Raw genomic sequence first — 20,336 nt, forward strand, 5'->3', positions numbered from 1 at the left:
CATGGGTGCCATGGTGCCCTCTGACACCTTTCCCGGTGCCTGCCGAATGCTTTTAGAAAGTGGATGGAGCCAGGTGGGGCTCTTGCCCGGTAGGACTTTTGATTGGCCAATGGGGGGGGGGGAGCAGCCGCTGCAACAGTTTTGGTTTTATTCTCTTCTTTTTCAGGGTTTATTTTAAATTATTCCTCTGGTCCCATGCACTCTGTATGTGTGTGTGTGGTTGGCTCTGTCGCCTGCGGCGGCCAGTTTGTGGCTGTACCCACCATCCTGTGCCAGAATTCCAAAGGTGCCCACGCACTCAAAAGAATTGGGAGCCCCTTTTCCTCCCCCCCTTCCCTTTGTCCTTTTCCCCTTCTTCCCTCTTCCTGTCCTGATTCCTTGGAGGACCTGGGACTTTCTGGGTCGACGTTGGTCTCCTGAGTGTCACCTTAGACCAGGGGTGGGGAACCTTTTTTCCACCGAGGGCCATTTGGATATTTATAACATCATTCGCAGGCCATACCAAATTAACAAAAATTAGCTGACCAAGCCCCAAGCAGGCAGCTGCCCCAGATGACGCCCCCCCCCCGTTGTGGGGAAAGGGTTAACACAGTTTCTTGGGTGGTCCTAGCAGCTCCATAGCTGATGACTCTTCTGCCTGGGGGAAAAGGGTTCCTTTTCTCGGCAAAATAAACCCACATCCACCTTGAATATAGGCTATTTCTGTCCACGGGAGGGGGCGGATCACCACTCTTAGATCCTTCTGAGCTAGAGATCTGCCAGGACCCATGAAGGGCCAGACCAAATGACTTTGCGGGCCTTAAACGGCCCCCGGGCCTGATGTTCCCCACCCCTGCCTTAGACCATCCTCCCCATCGAGGATATTCTTGTCATTTCTAAGAAGCGGTTATGGAGTCAGGACGCCATCTTGTTCATTTAAACTGGACAATTGGTTTAAAAATTGTGTGTTTTACTCTTCCATTTATATTGTAATACGTTGTGAGTTGTTATTGTTGGAAGCTGTCCTGAGCCTGGCCTTGCCGGGAAAGGTCAGGGTATAAGTTAAATTTAAAAAGTTATTTATTTATATAGAAGTGCACGCAATACTCCAGGTGCGGCCTGACCAATGCAGTGTACAGCGGAACGAAGACATCTTGCGATTTGGATGTGATGCCTCTGTTGATGCACCCCAAGATCGCATTCTCTTTTTTTGTCACTGCATCACACTGGCTGCTCATATTTAACTTATGGTCCACCCGTACCTTAAGATCTTGTTCACACACACTGCTGCCCAGAGGTGTATCCCCACCCAGTGTGCATGTCCCTCATTTCTGTTACCCAGAACATTACGTATGTTTTAATTTGTTAGCTGCCTTGGTGGCCCTCGTGATGGGATCTGAATTCTGTAAAATAAATAAGTGCTCACTGAAATGTCTTGGGATCTAGGAAAAGTCCTTCAAACTCCCCCCCCCAATATGAAAACCCTCTTGAGACCCTGCTAATTGCCCATCCCTCCTCATCTCGCTTTGAAATAACTTGACTAAGGGAGGAGGCCCCGAGAGAGGTTTGTAAGACTATCAGGTGGAGAAAACAAATGGAGAGTTTTTCTTCTGTAAATGGATGAGCAGTAGATTCAGGACGGACAAAAATACTTCACCCAATGCTTAGCTAACTTATGGAACTCCCTGCCACAAGATGCGGTAATGGCCAGTAGTTGATACGGATTTAAAAAGGAGATTTTTGTGAATGGTTGGAAGATGATAGGTCTATCAACAATTCATAGAATCATAAAGTCATAGAGTTGGAAGGTGCCACCAGGGTCATCTAGTCCAGCCCCCTGCACAGTGCAGGAAATTCACAACTACCTCCCCCACACACACCCAGTGACCCCTACTCCATGTCCAGAAGATGCCCAAGATGCCCTCCCTCTCATCATCTGCTTAAGGTCATAGAATCAAAATTATTAATTATTAATTGTGATAGGTGGACCCTTCATAGTTGGGGGCTGTATACCCATGAAGAGCAGTTGCATCGTAGAAGGTACTTTTTTCTGTACACCTTTGGCCTCTTGGAGGTATCTGACTGACTACTGTGGGGGAAAAGGATGCTGCGTTAGCTATAGAGCCCTGGTGTCATCCTGTAGGGTTCTTCTTATGTCCATGCTGTCAGCATGCATCTCGGTGCAGGATTTCACCCTTTTGAGACAAAGGCTGCATTCGACGAACGTCGGCCCCTGATTTAATAAATGTGATCCATTAATTGGATCATTGCCTCCCCCAGTTAATTTCCTGGATATTTTTAAATGTCAAAATGTCATTTTTATAGTCTCTCCCTCTCTCTCTCTCTCTTTGCCTTAAGCCTGAATATAATTGTCCTTGAAATATAACTGTAAAAAAAAAAGAGAGAGAGAGAGAGAGAGAAGAATCACCCTCCTAGCTGTGGATCATAAATGAGACCGTTAATTGTCATTTTTGCATACATCAGCGAGATCAAAACCACGCTTTCTGATTACTTGTGTTTTGTACATAGCCGGTCTTTGATACCCAGAGAGGAGTAACAAGGGGTGATTGCAATTTGAAAGTCCCTGTTCCCGTCCCTGGCTCCTCAACCCAGATGTGTTTCAGGGATGTATCTACTAAAATGAAACATTCTAATTTTTTGTTTTGTTTTCATAATTGCTCTTCTGATATGTTGGATAACAAAGGCTCTCCGAAGATGGGAGGGGGGGAGTCTTGTCCGTTACACTCACTCGATTGACTCAATACCACTAGTGTTGGCTCAGCCAAATCTTTCTTCCATGTCAAGGTTTTGAGAGTTGTTCATTGGGTTGAAACCCAGGTCAGTTGCTCTGTCTGTTGCTTGAGTCCAAAGTGGGTGCTGCAGTCTGACCACCTTGGTGGCCGGCAACCTTATTCTCCTTCATGTGTGAACCAGTCCCTAAGTAAGTTGAACTGGAACGCACACATACTATGCCTCTGTAAATTCCACCCCACACCCCAATTTGTCTCCCAAATGGCAAATATTACATACTAGTAAGAAGAAGGCGCTGGCAAACCACCCCGCAAACAAAGTCTGCCTAGAAAACGTCGGGATGTGACGTCTCCCCATGGGTCAGGAATGACCCGGTGCTTGCATGGGGAACCTTTACCTTTACCTTATAGTAAGAAGAAGAGGAGTTGGTTTTTATATGCCGACTTTCTCTTACCACTTAAGGGACCAGCTTCCAATCACCTTCTGTTCCTCTTCCCACAACAGACACCCTGTGAGGTAGGTGGGGCTGAGAGAGCTCTAAGAGAGCTGTGACTAGCCCAAGGTCACCCAGCTGGCTTCATGTGGAGGAGTGGGGAATCAAACCCAGTTCTCCAGATTAGAGTCCACAGCTTAGGACAGGGATCTTCTTTCCTGTACAACACCATAAAACACATAGTAACTACTGGAGGTTTCCAGCTAGAACAAACTTAAAGTCATTCCTACGGGCTGGAAATAGGAAGGGAAGATTAGGAGTGACTTGACCTTGTTATCAAGGAACCTTTGATAAACTCCCTAGGAATCCCTCAGTTACCTAGAAGATCATTTGAAAACCACTGATGCAAAAGATGCTTTGGGAAGTAGGAATACCTCTTCTTTTTTTCCGTTTGTTTTTCATATACTGCTCTTGTGAGCCTTTTCGTCATTGGTATTATCAATCTGTTTGTTTCTTGGAGGCCATTTATGCGCCCAATAATGTTGAAAAATACTTGTTGTGTGTGTGTGTCGGGGCTGGGGGGGGGAACTTCCATACGAGAAAACAGAAAATAGAAATAGATTTTTGGGTTTGGCTTCTGCAAGGGAGAAGCAAAATCAAAACCAGGATTTCGGCAACAAACCAGCCAGGATGAGGAATCCGACTGCCGTCCCTTTTAATGTTTCACATGATGAGTGCACTTTGGGGTGCTGGAACTGTAAACATCGCCTTTGTCCGGGTGCTGATTCTGATGGCATTTAGTGACGTGGGTTCAGAGCCCAGTCTCCCACCCGGATCGTTCACCTGGCTCAGGTGTCTTCCTTTCTTCTCTTGGTGACAGCTGTGTAAAGGGACCACGTTCTTTTTTTTTTTTTTAATTGTGCAGCAGCTCATTATTAATTCCCTCCACCCCCAGACAGTTCTACCTGGATAAATGATACCTTTGGGTGCTCCGTGGAATCCTCGAGCCGCGCCAAAGCGATAATCAGCGTTTGTAAATGTAATCAACCTTGAGGTCTTGTTACGTTCACAGGTGCAATTAACATTACCATCTGCTAATCCATGATTAACGATGTTTACAAATATGCTACAACATGTTAAAAAAGACATTGGCACTTATTTCCCAGATCTCCCCCCCTTCCCCCCACCAGGCGCATCTCGCTTTACTTCGGGTAAGGACCGTCTACGTGTCCCATTAAGGTGCAGAGGCGGTTCCCGGCGGAGAGCGCCCCATGGCCCAGTGTTAATTTGCTGAACATTTTTTTTATTTCGGTATTTAAAAGTGCCGTTCAACTTCGAACCAGCTATAGCAATGGCAGGTTCAAAGCTGGGGGTCACCGCTGCTAAGTGGAGCCTAATTGCAAAGGAATCGAGGTGCCAACTGTGAATTCGAGGCAAAAAAATCAAACTCGGTTGGGATCGACATATGGTGAGCTTTAAAAATTAATTAAAAGAAACAACCCAACAAAACACCTGATCATCCCACAAGTGATGTATTAATGAACTGGCAGTGTTTGCATTGCGTTGGATCGAGGTGTGCAATTTGACTGACGTTGCAAAGGAGTAAAAGAGTTAATGGGTTATAAGGGGACGTCTCACATTTCTCTTTTTAAAATATGAAGTATATCTATGCTTATATGCATTCTGCAGTTCTGAGTAAGCCTTGTAATGGGTACGAAATTTTATTTGTCCAAAGAAATGACATTTTTTTTGTAATGCAAGTGGGTAGCTGACCTGTTTGCAAATATATACACAGGTGATGGAAGTGTCCTAAAATCAGACCTGTTAAATGTCAGTTGTGTTCAGAACCTCCATGTTGAGACACAGTATACCTTTAGATGGTGGTGGGGGCAACATCAGGAAGTGCTTTTGTCTTCATATTATCACTGTGAGTTTTTTGAGGCATCCCCTGGTGACTTTGGTCTAATCCAGGAAGTGTGTGTTAGGTGCCATCAAGTCGCTTCTGACTCATGGCGACCCTATGAATCAAAGTCCTCCAAAATGTCCTATCTTTGATAGATCTGTGCAAGATCTGAGCAAGGCTGTCAAAGAATCCAGCAAGACATTTACTGAATTATTATCAGATGTGATAAGATCAGAGCCTCCATATCCAGAGGCAGTCTACTTTCATACCAGATACTGAGTGGCAAAATAGCACGAGAGAGAGATATTGTCTTCTTGAGCTGCTTATGAACTTCCCTGAGGCATCAGACTAGCCCATGTGAGAAGCAGGATACTGGGGGGAAGGAGCTCTTGGCCTGATATGACAGGGTTCTTCCTATGGGTTTCTCAAATATTATCTTGCCAATTCCTATAATGATTTTGTAAGGTATGGCGGTATTATTATCCCTAAAGGGTGAGCAAGATTTCCATGGTTTGGGGGCCAAGCTCTTTGGCCTTCCTCCTCTTGATCAATAAGCAAAATAAATTGTGCTGAATGAGCACGTGCATCTTTTTATATACAGGAGCTTTTCTTGCTACTGTACAGTCCGGTTCAATTTGCACCCTGCCTAGCTGAAATCTGCCAGCGCTGCTAACCTGAGGTCCTCTAATCCGCATACTGTCTGCGAGGGATGCCCTGGGGATCCCCTGGAATTTCAGCTCACCTCCAGACTACAGAGACCAGTTTCCTTGGAGAAAACAGGTGCTTTGATGGTTGGACTCTATGGCCTCGTACCCCACTGAGGTCCCTGTCCTCCCCATGCTCCACCCCCAAATCCCCAGGAGTTTCCTAACCTGGAACTGGCAATTCTGTGGTCGTTTATGCATGGTTAGTATATCGCTGGTTCATCCCTCTCTTGTCTCACACTTTTATATCCCGAGACTGGAAAACCTTATGTATGGGTGTTGCTCGTTGCGAAGAAAGTTGTGGGATTCTCAGGAGCAAATCATAATTACAAGCCGAAATCAGGAAGCGCCTGAGTCCCCGACCCTTTAAATGCTGCATTATCATTGGTGGTAGTGCTTACACTGACAAAAACGTCACCCAGCCCCCCCCCCCCCCCGTAAGTGGCCATTTCACAACCCTTCTTACATTATGGGGGGGGTTTTTTCTCTGTTGCGCACACACTGCTGAAAATGACTAGAATAGACAGTTCAAAACAATGACACTGTTAAATAAAAGGTGGCAGATGGTGGCTTAGGGTTGCCAGGTCCCTCTTCACCACTGGTGGAAGGTTTTTGGGGTGGAAACTGAGGAGGGTGGGTTTTGGGAGGGGAGGGACTTCAATGCTGTAGAGTTTAATTGCCAAAGCAGCCATTTTCTCCAGGGGAACTGATCTCTATCGGCTGGAGATCAGTTGTAATAGCAGGAGATCTCCAGCTAGTACCTGGAGGTTGGCAGCCCTATGGTGGCTGGCTGGGCCCGTGGGGTCGCTGCCAGCCCAGGAAGCCCATAAAGCAGTGGTTCCCAACCTTTTTTTGACCAGGGACCACTAGGACTTTTTTGTTCGGTGCAGGGACCCCAAGGTTCAAAATAAAAATTCCGGGAATTTGAAAATAAACTTTAATCATAACTGTTAGTTAAACATTAAACTTAGAATTATATTTGAATATATATATTTTATAATAGAGAACTTTTAATTGAAAATATTAATTTATTATGGGTTTATAACTTTGTTTTGCGGACCTTAATTTAGTTCTCGCGGACCCTTGGGGGTCCATGGACCCCTGGTTGGGAACCAGTGCCATAAAGGGACAGGGGAGGAGAGAGCAGGGGCTGGCAGCCTTGGCTCCATGGGCTGGAGAAAAGCCCTCTGTAGTTGCACACACAAATTTATTGAATGAAGCCTCCTTCTCTGGGCCCCTTCGCTGGGTTTTTAAACCCCCCCCTGCTGCTCTGATGTAATATTGATTTATCATCAAAGCACCCCAAAAACTAATCAAAATCACAGAGTGAGCCAGAGTTGGGAACATAACTTAATTTCGGGATTAAACAGGGATTGGAAAACCAAGGGAGGTCGCGGGACGGAAGCGAGCTGAGCCCACAGGTAGGAAAACGTTATGCATAACTCTGACAGAGAACCGGGAGAGCCGCGAGACAAACCAGCGTGCGTAACCGACCTATGTCTGAATGAAAACCTTTTTATCATACTTGTAACCCATCTTGAGTCCCAGGGAGAAAGGCAGACTATAAATGAAAAAGTGATAGCAACAACTGCAGGTGCCGGGGAACTGAACCTGGCAACGTATGCAAAGTTTACGCTCACTCGCTGATCTACGACACCTCCTCGAGGCACCCGGATTTCCCCGGGGGCTGAGTTTGCCAAGGCCTCACATCTCACATCCTGATGGATTGCAGGCGCCTCCCCCCTCCCCGGCGTTGTGATATTTAAAAGCGCGCAGGGAGGGAAATGGGATGTGCCAGGCTGCGCCTTAGCCACCGGGATAAATTAGGCGCTTGTTTCTGCCAGGGTGCTCACAGCTTCACCTGGCCTCATTAAGTGCCGCGCTTCTCCTAAGAGGCGCTTGTTGGAGCGGCAGCGGTGGGGACCGATTTCCCTCCATTAGCATCGCTGGTTAATGCACATTTTTATATCAACACTGGTTCTAAATGGCTGCTCGGCTCCCTCCCTAATGCTTCTTTTAAATGGTTCTGTATGAAGGAGGAGAGGAGGCGGGGAAGGATTTCCTCCCGGCACGGAAGACTCTTGGCCACGGCACAACTTCTCCGAGCACAACTGGGGCCTTAAATACTCTTCCAAGGAGGTGGAGCTACAGGCCCCTCCCCTCCAGCAGCAGGCCACACCCACCTTTTTGATTTATGCCACCACGGCGGCACGATCGATATACGCGGCTAAATGGAAGACAATCGAGATACCAGACAAAAAAGACCGGATAAAAAAAGATGCTGGAATCGACTGAGATGGCGAAGCTTACAGCTTTGATAAACCAGAATGATAATGTGCAATTTTGGGGGGGGGAATGGGAGGCTTGGAGAATTTACTGTGAAAATCAATTTTCAATGGGATCATTTAAAGGATATTCTTTGATCTAATCCCTTATCTATACTTTGTATTAATTTTATATTAGGTATTGATTTAATAATGTTGGATAGGATAAGAACAGGTTAAAAATAATATCGGGATTAGCTCCGTTAGCAAAAGTTTATACAATTTATTTTTAGATGGAAGAGGGAGAGGGGGGAAGTCATTTTATTGTTAAATTAGTGATATTATTTGTTTTTTATTTTTATTATAACTATTTAGTATTGGATATTGTTTTTATGTTGATATATTAAATGATGAAAATAAAAATAATAATTTTATATATAAAAAAGGTGCCACACCCAGTTACAGCAGTGAAGAAGAAGAGTTGGTTTTTATATGCCAACTTTCTCTCCCGCTTAAGAGAGAATCAACCCAGCTTATAATCACCTTCCCCTCCCCACAACAGACACCCTGTGAGGTAGGTGGGGATGAGAGAGCTGTGACTAGCCCAAGGTCACCCAGCTGTTTTAATGTGGAGGGGTGGGGAAACCAACCAGGTTCACCAGATTAACCTCCGATGCTCATGTGGAGGAGTGGGGAATCAAACCCGGTTCTCCAGATTAGAGTCCACCGCTCCAAACCACTGCTCTTCACCATTACACCTCACTGACTGCAAAGGGGCTGAGGTGACTGAAGGGCTGGTTAAGGTGCAGCAGCAAGCTCTGGGATGAAGGTTTCGAGGTCCAAGGCCGAGTCAGAAAGCAGAGAGAGGGGTATTCCAGATAGAGGGGGCAGCCTTGGACTCTGGGGGCTCCTGCCCATCAAAGGGGGCTCTCGGAGGTCTCAACTGCATCTTTTTGCCACAGCGTTGGGTGCGTGGCTCTCTGAGACGTCAGCCTCTTCCTCTGACGAGGAGTCCATACTCCAGTCCATGAAACCAGGGAATGGTCTGCTTGTGCTAAAAGCCAGTATGAAGGAGTGGAGATCGGGTTCGAGTTCTGGCTTGGAAGTGGTCTAGGTTAGAGCAGCCAGGCTGGATCAAACTAACAGTCCCATCTAGCCTAGCATCCAGTTTCACCATCCCCAGGAAGGCCAATAAGTAGAGTATGGATGCCCCACCTTCCCTCTCTGTTGTGAACCTACCACACAGCATTGGTATTTAGAGGTACACTACCTCTGAACATGGGGGTTTAGTCATTGCGGCGAACAGCCATTGATGAAGCTGTCCTCCATGAATTCGTCTACATCCTGTCTTAGGCCGAGGCAGCTACCACATCTTGTAACATATTCCATCTTTTTCAAATATGTTGCATGAAGAAGAACCTTCTTGTGTTCCCCCCTAATTTTGAATGTTCTGGAAGAATGCGAAACATTTCTGTCTATCCATTTTCTCCATACTATGCATCGTGTTGTCAGCATCTATCATGCCTCTTTTGGTTATTCCCCCACCCCCCGCTGAAAAGTCCACAGTGATTCAGCTTGGTGTCATAGCAAAGGTGCTCCTTGGTTTGTTGGGTTGCCCTTTCCACATCTCCTCAAAAAGCAGATTGGGGTGATCCTTGACCATTCCAGAATGCACAAGATATAGCAGTGTAGACAATTCGCTCTTCCTTTTAATAAGTTATGTTATGTCCTTACTGTACTTGGATGAATGTTGGATATGCCAATAAAGGTATCTGAACCGAAACTAGCAGTGTAGACACCATATAGATTAATCCGGGGTGAGGTCTCCCACAACAGGGTATAACATCTGCATCTTCCAAGCCTCAAGGAGAATTTTGTCACATATCTTTTGCAGATGTGATAGAATGTATGAAATTGAGGATAGTATATTAATATCCATTAGGGCTGCCAACTTCCAGGCAGGGCCTGGAGATCTCCTGAAGTTATAGCTGGAGATCTCCTGGAGATCTCCTGAAATTATAGACAACAGAAATCTGCTCCCCTGGAGAAAATGGCTACTCTGGAGGGTGGACTCTGTGGCGCAGCTGAGGTCCCTTCCTATGCTCCACCCCAAATCTCCAGGAATTTTCCAACCCAGTGTTGGCAGCCCTAAGATCCATTCACAATAACATTTGTATGAAACACACACATATTGCTTATTGCCTTTCTTACAAGGGCCAGCCAAATTTTTATACCACCCCTTGTTTAAAATGTGTTGGGGATGGCTATGGGGCCGGCTCAATGTCCCCCACGTTCCCTGTTCTTTAATTTCCATGCATCCACACACATTACCAAAAATATTAGCCTTGGCAGACATTTGTGCTGTTTGGCACCTGGCTGGGACCTTTCTGTTATCCCAGTTGCCGCGGCTTCGCTATGCCATGGCTTCTCTTGCCCTCACTACCTTAACTTTCTGTAATATTTTGGCTGGAATGGTCGGTGACATCATCCCGTCATGCCTGTGACCTCATACCGTTCGTGGTAGCTTCCTTGGCCAAATCACATGGCTGGCTGTAGCCAACAGGACTAAGCAGAGGCCTGGGCTAATGAGGCTCAGCATGATGCGGGAGCCGTGGGCAGAGGGAGCAGCCCGAAAAGAAAGCAGTGGTCTCTGTAACGTGTCCAAAATGGTTGTAAATAGGAGTTGCTTTTTGACGCTTATGGAAGACAAACAGGAGGCACGTTTGGGCTCACATCCCAGTGGATAGGGTTGCCAACCTCCAGGTACTAGCTGGAGATCTCCTGCTATTACAACTTTTCTCCAGCAGATAGGGATCAGTCCACCTGGAGAAAATTGGCCGTTTGGGCAATTGGACTCTATGGCATTGAAATGCCTCCCCTCCCCAAACCCCGCCCCCAAAAACCTCCCACCGGTGGAAAAGAGGGACCTGGCAACTCTCCCAGTGGAAGACTGACCCTTTTAAAAACACGGAGTCTTTGCTTGATCTCTAACAGGCCAAACTGTATTCCTGCATTGATGGGCGCATCTTTTTTATTTTGCAGTCTATTCTTGCCGCATCTTTTCAATAGGCATCACAGCCCCAATCTACATGTCACCACAGATCTCACACGGATGAATTAAATACAACACATGCACTGAACCTTTGCCCGGACACTGAACGTTTTCAATTTCTTTCAGCAATCTGAACTAGAGGGAAGGTTGTTTATAATTAGAGACTTGAAATCATTCTCTCTCTTTTTATATATATATATGTGTGTGTGTGTGCGCGCGCGTGCTGATAAAGAAGGATTTTCTTGCAAGGTATTTTCACTACTGGACTCAAAAAAATATTATTATGTAAATTGTTTTTCCCCCATCCAAAAATCATTATAATATTCAATTTCAGGAAATGCTCTTGACCATCTGCTGCTGCTCTAAGAAATGAGCCGGGGAGATGCTTTACTACCCCTCCCCCTCCCCAATATGGTAGATGTTTAGGATCAATCACAGTGGAATGTAGAGGTTATATATTTATTTTCAAACCCATTTGATAGATAGCCGTAATGCTAAAGCCTGCAGAGTTAAATGCTCAGACCAACTATGAGATTATTCCAGATGCGTTCACCTCCTAATGGCCCAGTTTGGATGTCTGCCTGCACTGAATCGCATCAACCACTTGGAAGCTGGCAAATTTTCATGGTCCACTAATGGGATATCCTAGGTCGTAAATTCGGTGTCACGTTTAGTAGATCCATGTCTCCAGTTCAGCCACCTGATAGAATCATAGAGTTGGAAAGAACCACCAGGGTCATCTAGTCCAACCCCCTGCACAATGCAGGAAATTCACAACTACCTCCCCCACACACTCCCAGTGACCCCTAGTCCATGCCCAGAAGATGGCCAAGATACCTGTCCTGTGGTTCTCTCTCTTTTTCTTTGTGTGAAGAACCTGCTTTAAATGAAGATGAATACTTTGGGATTCTGTAATCTGAAAGAATTTGGAATCTGTTGTACACAAACATCGGACATTTGCAGCCCATTCCTGAGGATTGGAGGAGGTGGCGTGACCCCGCTGCCAGTGCAAGTGCCCTCTTATCACGGAATAAGTGGCATTGATGCTGGTGGTGGGGGCAGTTCAGTGCCTGGGCGCCACAGAGCTACACAGTGTTCCTCCGTCGCTGCAGCCTCTCTGTGACCTAAATCCAAGAAGAGAAATGTGGCGCCGGTGTGTATAGGGATGTTCCCAGAAGAAGAAGAAGACTTGGTTTTTATATGCCGACTTTCTCTATAACTTACGGAAGAATCAAACCAGCTTACAATCACCTTCACTCCCCCTCCCCACATTTCTGTAGAATGACAGAAGAGTGGGATCCTTCTTTGCCTTCTCAGCAAGAGAGTCCCCTGGGCCCAAGGCCAATAAGGACTCTAGAGGTGATAACCAGTAGCCAGTGACTGATCAACCAATGGAGCAGCTGCAGAATGAGTGTTATACGTGTGCTCTGCCTAGCTTCTAATAAATGGACATAAGTCTGACATCAGAAACCACAATATTCAAAAACCAGTGGGAGAACATTTCAACCTTCCAGGATATTCTGTTGCAGATTTAAGAGTAGCAGTTCTCTTACAAAGGAATTTTAAAGAGAGATTGGAAAGAGAAACTGCTGAATTACAGTTGATATTCAAACTAAAGTCAATGCATTTACCTGGGCTGAATAAAGACCTTGCATTCATGGCCCATGACCAATGCTGATTTCTCCACACCCGTCTCTCCCCTGGACATCACAGACTCTTCTGCATATCGCACCTAATCCCATCAAGCCTGCTATTCACATTTACATACTGTTCCTCTACTTAAAGACCGATGGATTCACATTCTAGCTGTATCTGAAGAAGTGAGCTATGGCTCACGAAAGCTCATACCCTACCAGAAAATATTTTTGTTAGTCTTTAAGGTGCTACTGGACTCTTGCCCTTTTTGACTATAGCTTCTAATAGTAATTGAACTGCGGCATTCTATACCAATTGTATTTTGTGAGTTGACTTTAAGGGCAGGCCCATGTAGAGTGCATTACAGTAGTCTAGCCTTGAGGTTATGGACATATGAAAGTGCCTTGCTCCATCAGACCACTGGTGCATCTAGCTCGGTTAGGGATGCCAGCCTCTAGGTGGGACCTGGGGATCCCTTGGAATTATAGCTTAACTCCAGACTAGAGATCAGTTCCCCTGCAGAAATGGGTGCTTTGAAGGGTGGACTCTGTGGCATTGTACCCCACTGACGTCCCTGTCCTCTCCAGGCTCCACCCACAATTCTCCAGGAGTTTCCCAACCTGGATCTGGCAACCCCACCCGCCATCCCCCGCTGGTGGGCAAGGGGACCTGGCAACCCTAAGGTCTGCGTTGTCTGTCTGACTGGCAGAGGCTAGGGTTGCCAACCTCCAGGTGAGGCCTGCAGATCTCCTGGAATTATAACTGATCTTCAGATGACAGAGATCTGTTCCCCTAGAGAAAATGGCTGCTTTGAAGGGTGGACTCTATGGCATTCTGCCCTGCTGAAGTCCCTCCCCTCCACAGACTCTACCTTTCCCAGGCTCCACTTCCGAATCTCCAGAAATTTCCCGAGCTGGAGCTAGGGTTGCCAACCACCAGGTATTAGCTGGAGATCTCCTGCTATTACAACTGATCTCCAGCCAATAGAGATCAGTTCACCTGGAGAAAATGGCCGCTTTGGCAATTGGACTCTATGGCTTTGAAGCCCCTCCCCTCCCCAGACCCGCCCTCCTCAGGCTCCACCCCAAAACCTCCCACCAGTGGCAAAGAGGGATCTGGCAACCCTGCTGGAAACCCTAGCAGAGGCCAGTCTGCCCCCAAACCTGCTCCTTGAAATCCTTGAGTGGGAGTTGCCAGGGTTGAACCTGGAACCTTTGGCTTGCCAAGGGACTAGGGTTGCCAGGTCCCTCTTCGCCACCGGCGGGAGGTTTTTGGGGGCGGAGCCTGAAGAGGGCGGGGTTTGAAGAGGGGAGGGACTTCAATGCCATAGAATCCAATTGCCAAAGCGGCCGTTTTCTCCAGGTGAACTGATCTCAGTTGGCTGGAGATCAGTTGTAATAGCAGGAGATCGCCAGCTAGTTCCTGGAGATTGGCAACCCTACAAGGGACTCTAGACTGGAGCTTTGGCCTCTCCCCTGAAAGGTAGGGTTGCCAGGTCCCTCTTCGCCATCAGCGGGAAATATTTTGGGGTGGAGCCTGAGGAGGGCAGGGTTTGGGGAGGGGAGGGACTTTAATGCTATAGAGTCCAATTGCCAAAGTGGCCATTTTCTCCAGGTGAACTGATCTCTATCGGCTGGAGATCAGTTGCAATAGCAGGAGATCTTCAGCTACTATCTGGAGGTTGGCAGCCCTACTGAAAGGGCACAGCCCCAACAAGAACACTGCTTCTTCTCTTGGAATATAATTTCAGCTTTTTTGGGAGGGGGAAGGATTAAATAATTCCAACCCTTTGCAGACGGACCCCCAGAGAAAGCAGGCACAACACGAGGGGTCACAATATGGGCCTTTTCAGAGGCGGGGTGGGGGCGCAGCTGCAACTCAGTCAACAAGTTGTGGCTGGCAAGGCAGCCCGCTGGCCAGGCTCTCAGCACAAAGCCGGCATGAAATCGCCAACGGAGTCATCAATAGCAATTGCAGCTGACTATTGATTCCCAAGGCAGCTGCAGCAGAGATGCTCGGAGCAAGTAACGCTCTCCCTTTCCCTGGTGAGCAGGCCGACTATTGACAGGCTGAATTGGCGATCAGGGTTCTCTTATGGGAGCAGACGGCTGCTGGACGGGAACTGAGTAGGGGGTGACAGAGGGGCCGTGGGGAGGGGATTGCATGGAGGCCAGCCCGAGGAGATAGATGGAGGGTGCAAAATTTGCCACGCCTTCCCAAAGCTAATGAGATAAGCCAAGCAAAGTTATAACAATGCTGGGCATACATATGAGAACACCCCAAAAATGCCATCTGTAAGTTGTTGAGCTTTTTTTACAATAGCCCTGTAAGGTAGGCCTGTAATAGCACAGACTTACCACGATCAAGGCTTTATATAGGCAGGGTGTAAATGCAGGTATAAAAGAAGTGAATACATAAATAGTAAGTGGGATTGTAAACCATGGAAACTTAAGCCCTATTCACTAGTTACAGTGAACACATGGAGTATAGTGTACACTTGATTTTTCTTTATACATGCATGGAGTAATTCTTAGTTGCATCCAATACATGCACAGCTGACATAGGGTTGCCAGCCTCCAGGTACTAGCTGGAGATCTCCTGCTATTACAACTGATCTTCAGCCAATGGAGACCAGTTCACCTGGAGAAAAGGGCCGCTTCGGCAATTTATGGCATTAAAGTCCCTCCCCTCTCCAAACCCTGCCCTCCTCAGGCTCTGCCCAAAAATCTCCCACTGGTAGTGAAGAGGGACCAGGCAACCCTAGATTGACACCCCACATTTATACAGGTCCATGTCCACGGTTTCATTTGTAAAGTTGGCTCTTTGTTACAAACAGATGTAGGCACTTGCATGCAGGATGTACATGTGTTCACTGTAACCTGGGACATGTCTTCGGAGTCCTGGTTAGTGTGTGTGTGTCTGTATGAACAAGTTGCACACCTTAGTTGTATGTTTTGAGTAACAGATGTTTTTAACCAGGATTATCCTCTTGGGAAGAGAGGGGGCAAGATCAAGACACGCACAAACCCGGCAACAAATCTGACGAAATATGGCATCTGAACACAGTGAAAGGTACTGCACAGAGTGCTGTGTGCCATTTCAGTTGAGGAAGTATATTTTGACCTCTTGGGGTCGGTGTAGGACAAAGATCTTTTCCGAGTCTCTCCTTAGCCAGAAGAACAAAACTTCCCTCCAGTTGAGGAGACGACAAACTATTGCAAAGCGAATGAACACAGTGTATGGTGCACAGTCGATGCAGACTGGGAGTAGTCTGGATCGGCGATCGTGGGGGCGAGAATAAGGGTGTTTTGTTTTTTTAAAGAATTACAACCCCCAAACAGATAGATCATGATGGGTAGCAGTAGAAAAGAGCAAGAGTCCAGGAGCACCTTAAAGACTAACAAAATTTCTGGCAGGGCATGAGCTTTCGTGAGCTGTATCTGAAGAAGTGAGCTGTGGCTCACAAAAGCTCATACCCTGCCAGAAATTTTGTTAGTCTTTAAGGTGCTAAGTCTATACATAAGCATCTACAAAAAGTTTCCATAAAATATGTCCATACACAATTGTCGTCTATACATTAAAACGTTGATAAGGTTATGAGGTTCTCAATGCATTGGATTATGGGTAGCGTTGCCAGGTCTGGTGGGAGGTTTTTGGGGCGGGCCTGAGGAGGGCAGGGTTTGAAGAGGGAAGGGACTTCAATGCCATAGAGTCCAATTGCCAAAGTGGCCATTATCTCCAGGTGAACTGAGCTCTATTGGTTGGAGATCAGTTGTAATAGCAGAAGATCTCCAGCTAGTACCTGGAGGTTGGCAACCCTAATTATGGGAGGTGGGCATTTATCTCTCCAGTGTTGTAAGGGTGTTACAAGCCTGTCTTTGTTTTCATCTATGAAATGTTGGAAGGAGATGAAGCGTCAAGACTCGGACCACTTTGTTGAGGCTTGAACCCTGAGCCTGTGTCCCACCACCAGATGTTGGCCAAAGTTGAAGACAAGGTTGGGGACAAACCAGCAGGAAATCTCATGCGTGATGATAGGCCAACTCAGGTCAGGTGACTCACCCATGACCCTAAAAAGCCCCGGTCCGTGTGCCTGCTTGGTACGATTCCCCTAACATTGAAGCGTGTATTAATTCTTTTAGTTGTTTAATTAATTTAAACATTTTAATGCCTGTTCTCAACTAGAAAACTGCTTACCGGAGCAAGAAACAACCTTCTAAAACAACAATCTGAACAATAAATTGTCAGTTCGTCAAAATACTGCACAAAGTGATAAATATAAAATCCTTACATCTGGTAAATATTAAGACCAGTCACTAAGTACTGGGAAATAAACTCATTTATTTAAATGTATCTATTAAAATATTTTTATCCTGCCTTATTTCCTCAGACTCAAGAGGACTAAGAGGACAGCAACCAGGTTGCGAGGACACCAGTTATAAGGGCACAATTAACTAAATGGAAATGCAGATCAAAATACACACATCGCAAATTTAAAAGCAGTCAAAATTTACAATGCACAGGAGTGGAACAGCATATGAATAAAAAGTAGAATGAAAATTCTACTAGGGTGCAGAGAAGGAAGGAAAAACACATCATACAATTTCACCTAATAGCCTGAGGACATAAAATGTCTCCATACAATCCCAGAGTTGGAAGGGACCCTAGAGGCCATCTAGTCCAACCCCCTGCTCAATGCAGGATCAGCCTAGAGCAGTGATGGCGAACCTTTTAGAGACCGAGTGCCCAAACTGCAACCGAAAACCCACTTATTTATCGCCGAGTGCCAATGCGGCAATTTAACCTGAATACCACCCCCAGAGGGGGCCCAGAGGGAGAGGCTAGGGTTGCCAAGTTCCTCTTCGCCATGAGTGGGAGGTTTTTGGGGTGGCACCTGAGGAGGGCGGGGTTTGGGGAAGGACTTCAGTGCCATAGAGTCCAATTGCCAAAGTGGCAATTTTTTCCAGGGAAACTGATCTCTATTGATTGGAGATCACCCGGGGTGGGGCAGAGCCGGAAAGGCCAGCAGCTTGGAGGAACCACGCGTGCCGGCAGAGAGGGCTACGCGTGCCGGAAGTGGCACGCGTGCCATAGGTTCGCCAACACGGGCCTAGAGAGCATCCCTGACAAGTGCTTGTCCAGCATCTGCTTAAAGACTGCCAGTGAAGGGGAAGCTCACCAGCTAAACACCTTCATCCAGCACCAGAACACATGAAACTGTTGTGTACCGAATCAGACCCTTGGTCTCTCAAGTTCGGTATTATTTCCTCTGAATGACATTCACTCTCCAGGGTCTCAAGCTGAGGACTTTTGTATCACTTACTTCCTGTTCCTTTCAATTGGAGATGTCAAGGATTGAACCTGGGGCCATCTGCATACAAAGCAGGTTCTCTACCACTGAGCCACAGCCCTTTCCTGAAGTCAGCAAATCTTATGTAAAGTGCTCATCTAAGGGGAGGGCATTCTGATGCCAGGGTGCCACCGCTGGAAGAGGCCCTGCTCCTACCTGCTATGTGAAAAAGGAGGGAGGCAGAGCTGGACTTCTGATGACGATCTCAGCAGACCTGCCAGAAAGAATAATAGAATCATAGAGTTGGAAGGGACCACCAGGGTCATCTAGTCCAACCCCCTGCACTATGCAGGAAATTCACAATTACCTCCCCCACACACCCCCAGTGACCCCTACTCCATGCCCAGAAGATGGCCAAGATGCCCTCCCTCTCATCACCTGCTTAAGGTCATAGAATCAGCATTGCTAACAGATGGCCATCTAGCCTCTGCTTAAAAACCTCCAGGGAAGGAGCGCTTACCACCTCCCGAGGAAGCCTGTTCCACTGAGGAACTGCTCTAACTGTTAGAAAATTCTTTCTAATGTCTAGACAGAAACTCTTTTGATTTAATTTCAACCCGTAGGGTCTGGTCCGACCTTCTGGGGCAACAGAAAACAACTCAGCACCATCATCTATATGACAGCCCTTCAAGTACTTCAAGATCGCTATCATACCCCCTCTCAGTCTTCCCCTCTTCAGGCTAAACATACCCAGCTCCTTCAACCTTTCCTCATAGGACTTGGTCTCCAGACCCCTCACCATCTTTGTTGCCCTCCTCTGGACACCTTCCAGCTTGTCTACACCTTTCTTAAATTGCGGTGCCCAAAACTGAACACATCTAGGTGATGATGATACAGAAGAAGAGGACCCTTTTGCTACCCTAGTCCAAACTGCTTTGTATCACGAGGGCTTCTTTTGTGGAGAACCTGCTCAAAACTGCACCACATGTAGAGATTTCTGAAGATCACTGGTTGGCTAAAGCCTTTCTAAAGGCTGTGAATTATAACCTATTCGTATCTGAAATTTGGGGTTTTCATCAGAACTTCAAAAAGTAGAGTGCAATATGGCCTAGCAACGGTGATGTTGAAAAATACCTATCCACCCACCCTTTAAAAGCACCCAGGTCAGGTTTGCTCTGTTTTGCTTTGTTTTTAATAACTGGAATTATTTCAGAAACGCATATAATTATTTAAGCTGAATTTAGAAGCAAGACTAAGCCAAAATGCTCATGAATAAAATGATTAAAAACACATATTAAAAACATTTACGAAAAAGCAGACAAGGCTGTGTTTATAATGACATCTTCCCAAAAAATTACATCTTCAAAAACAAAATGAATTATTACTTCACATTTCTTTCAAACATGATCGAGGCTGAAATGAACCGGGGGGCTTTCTTCTGGTCTCCAAAGGGTCTTTGCTACATTTTCTGCATTTGTCCTGACAGGAGTGGAGCGTTGCAGGGAGTTCCAACTTTGCCCATTGTGCAAACAAAACTAAGCAGGAATGCAATTTTATACTGTCTAAGATGGCCCCATTCTGTTTATAAACAGTGTGGTGTAGTGGTTAGAGGGTCAGAGTAGGATCTGGGAGAACCTGGTTTGAATCCCTGTTCTGCCATGGAAGCTTGCTGGGTGAACTTGGGCCAGCCGCATGCTCACAGCCTCACCTACCTCACAGGGGATAAAATGGAGGCGAGGAGAATGACGTCAGCCATGTTGGGTCCCTGTTGGAGAGAAAGGTGGGGTTTAAATGAACAAAATGATAGATTTGGGAAAGAGTTGGCGATCTTCAAAGTTCTGATCTTCAGGGGACTTTTTCTACAATGATTGGATGCTGAGGAAACAGAGGGCTTTATGGAGGATTCTGGACCATGTTTTGGAGCCCTCTCATGATCCAAAATTGTAGGCCTGGCTGGTCTCACCACCACTCCTCATGAGGTGCCTTGCATAGAAGCAGAATAGTGGTCGCTCAGTAATGTCCACATTGTTGCACCATGACCCTTTAAAGTCTCAGAGAGGAAATGGGATTGTGTAACACCTGGAGATGAAACCTGTTTTTTACCTGGATGTGATTTCCCTCTGTACCCCTGTCCAAGTTGAGCCTGGGGCAGGTGCCTTTAACCATCTCGCAGCTTGGAGCAGGTCCTCTGCCTTCTTGTTATCAAAGAAAACAAATATGCTTTTGAGGTTAGGTGCAGTTATAAGGAGAAGGTTACGAGGCTGCTAAAAGTGGGGTTTGGGAACATTCTTTTGTTTTTGGAGTGGGTGTCAAAGCAGATGTGAA

This window comes from Euleptes europaea, chromosome 19, assembly GCF_029931775.1.
Source record: "Euleptes europaea isolate rEulEur1 chromosome 19, rEulEur1.hap1, whole genome shotgun sequence".
In the NCBI taxonomy this organism is placed as follows: Eukaryota; Metazoa; Chordata; class Lepidosauria; order Squamata; family Sphaerodactylidae; genus Euleptes; species Euleptes europaea.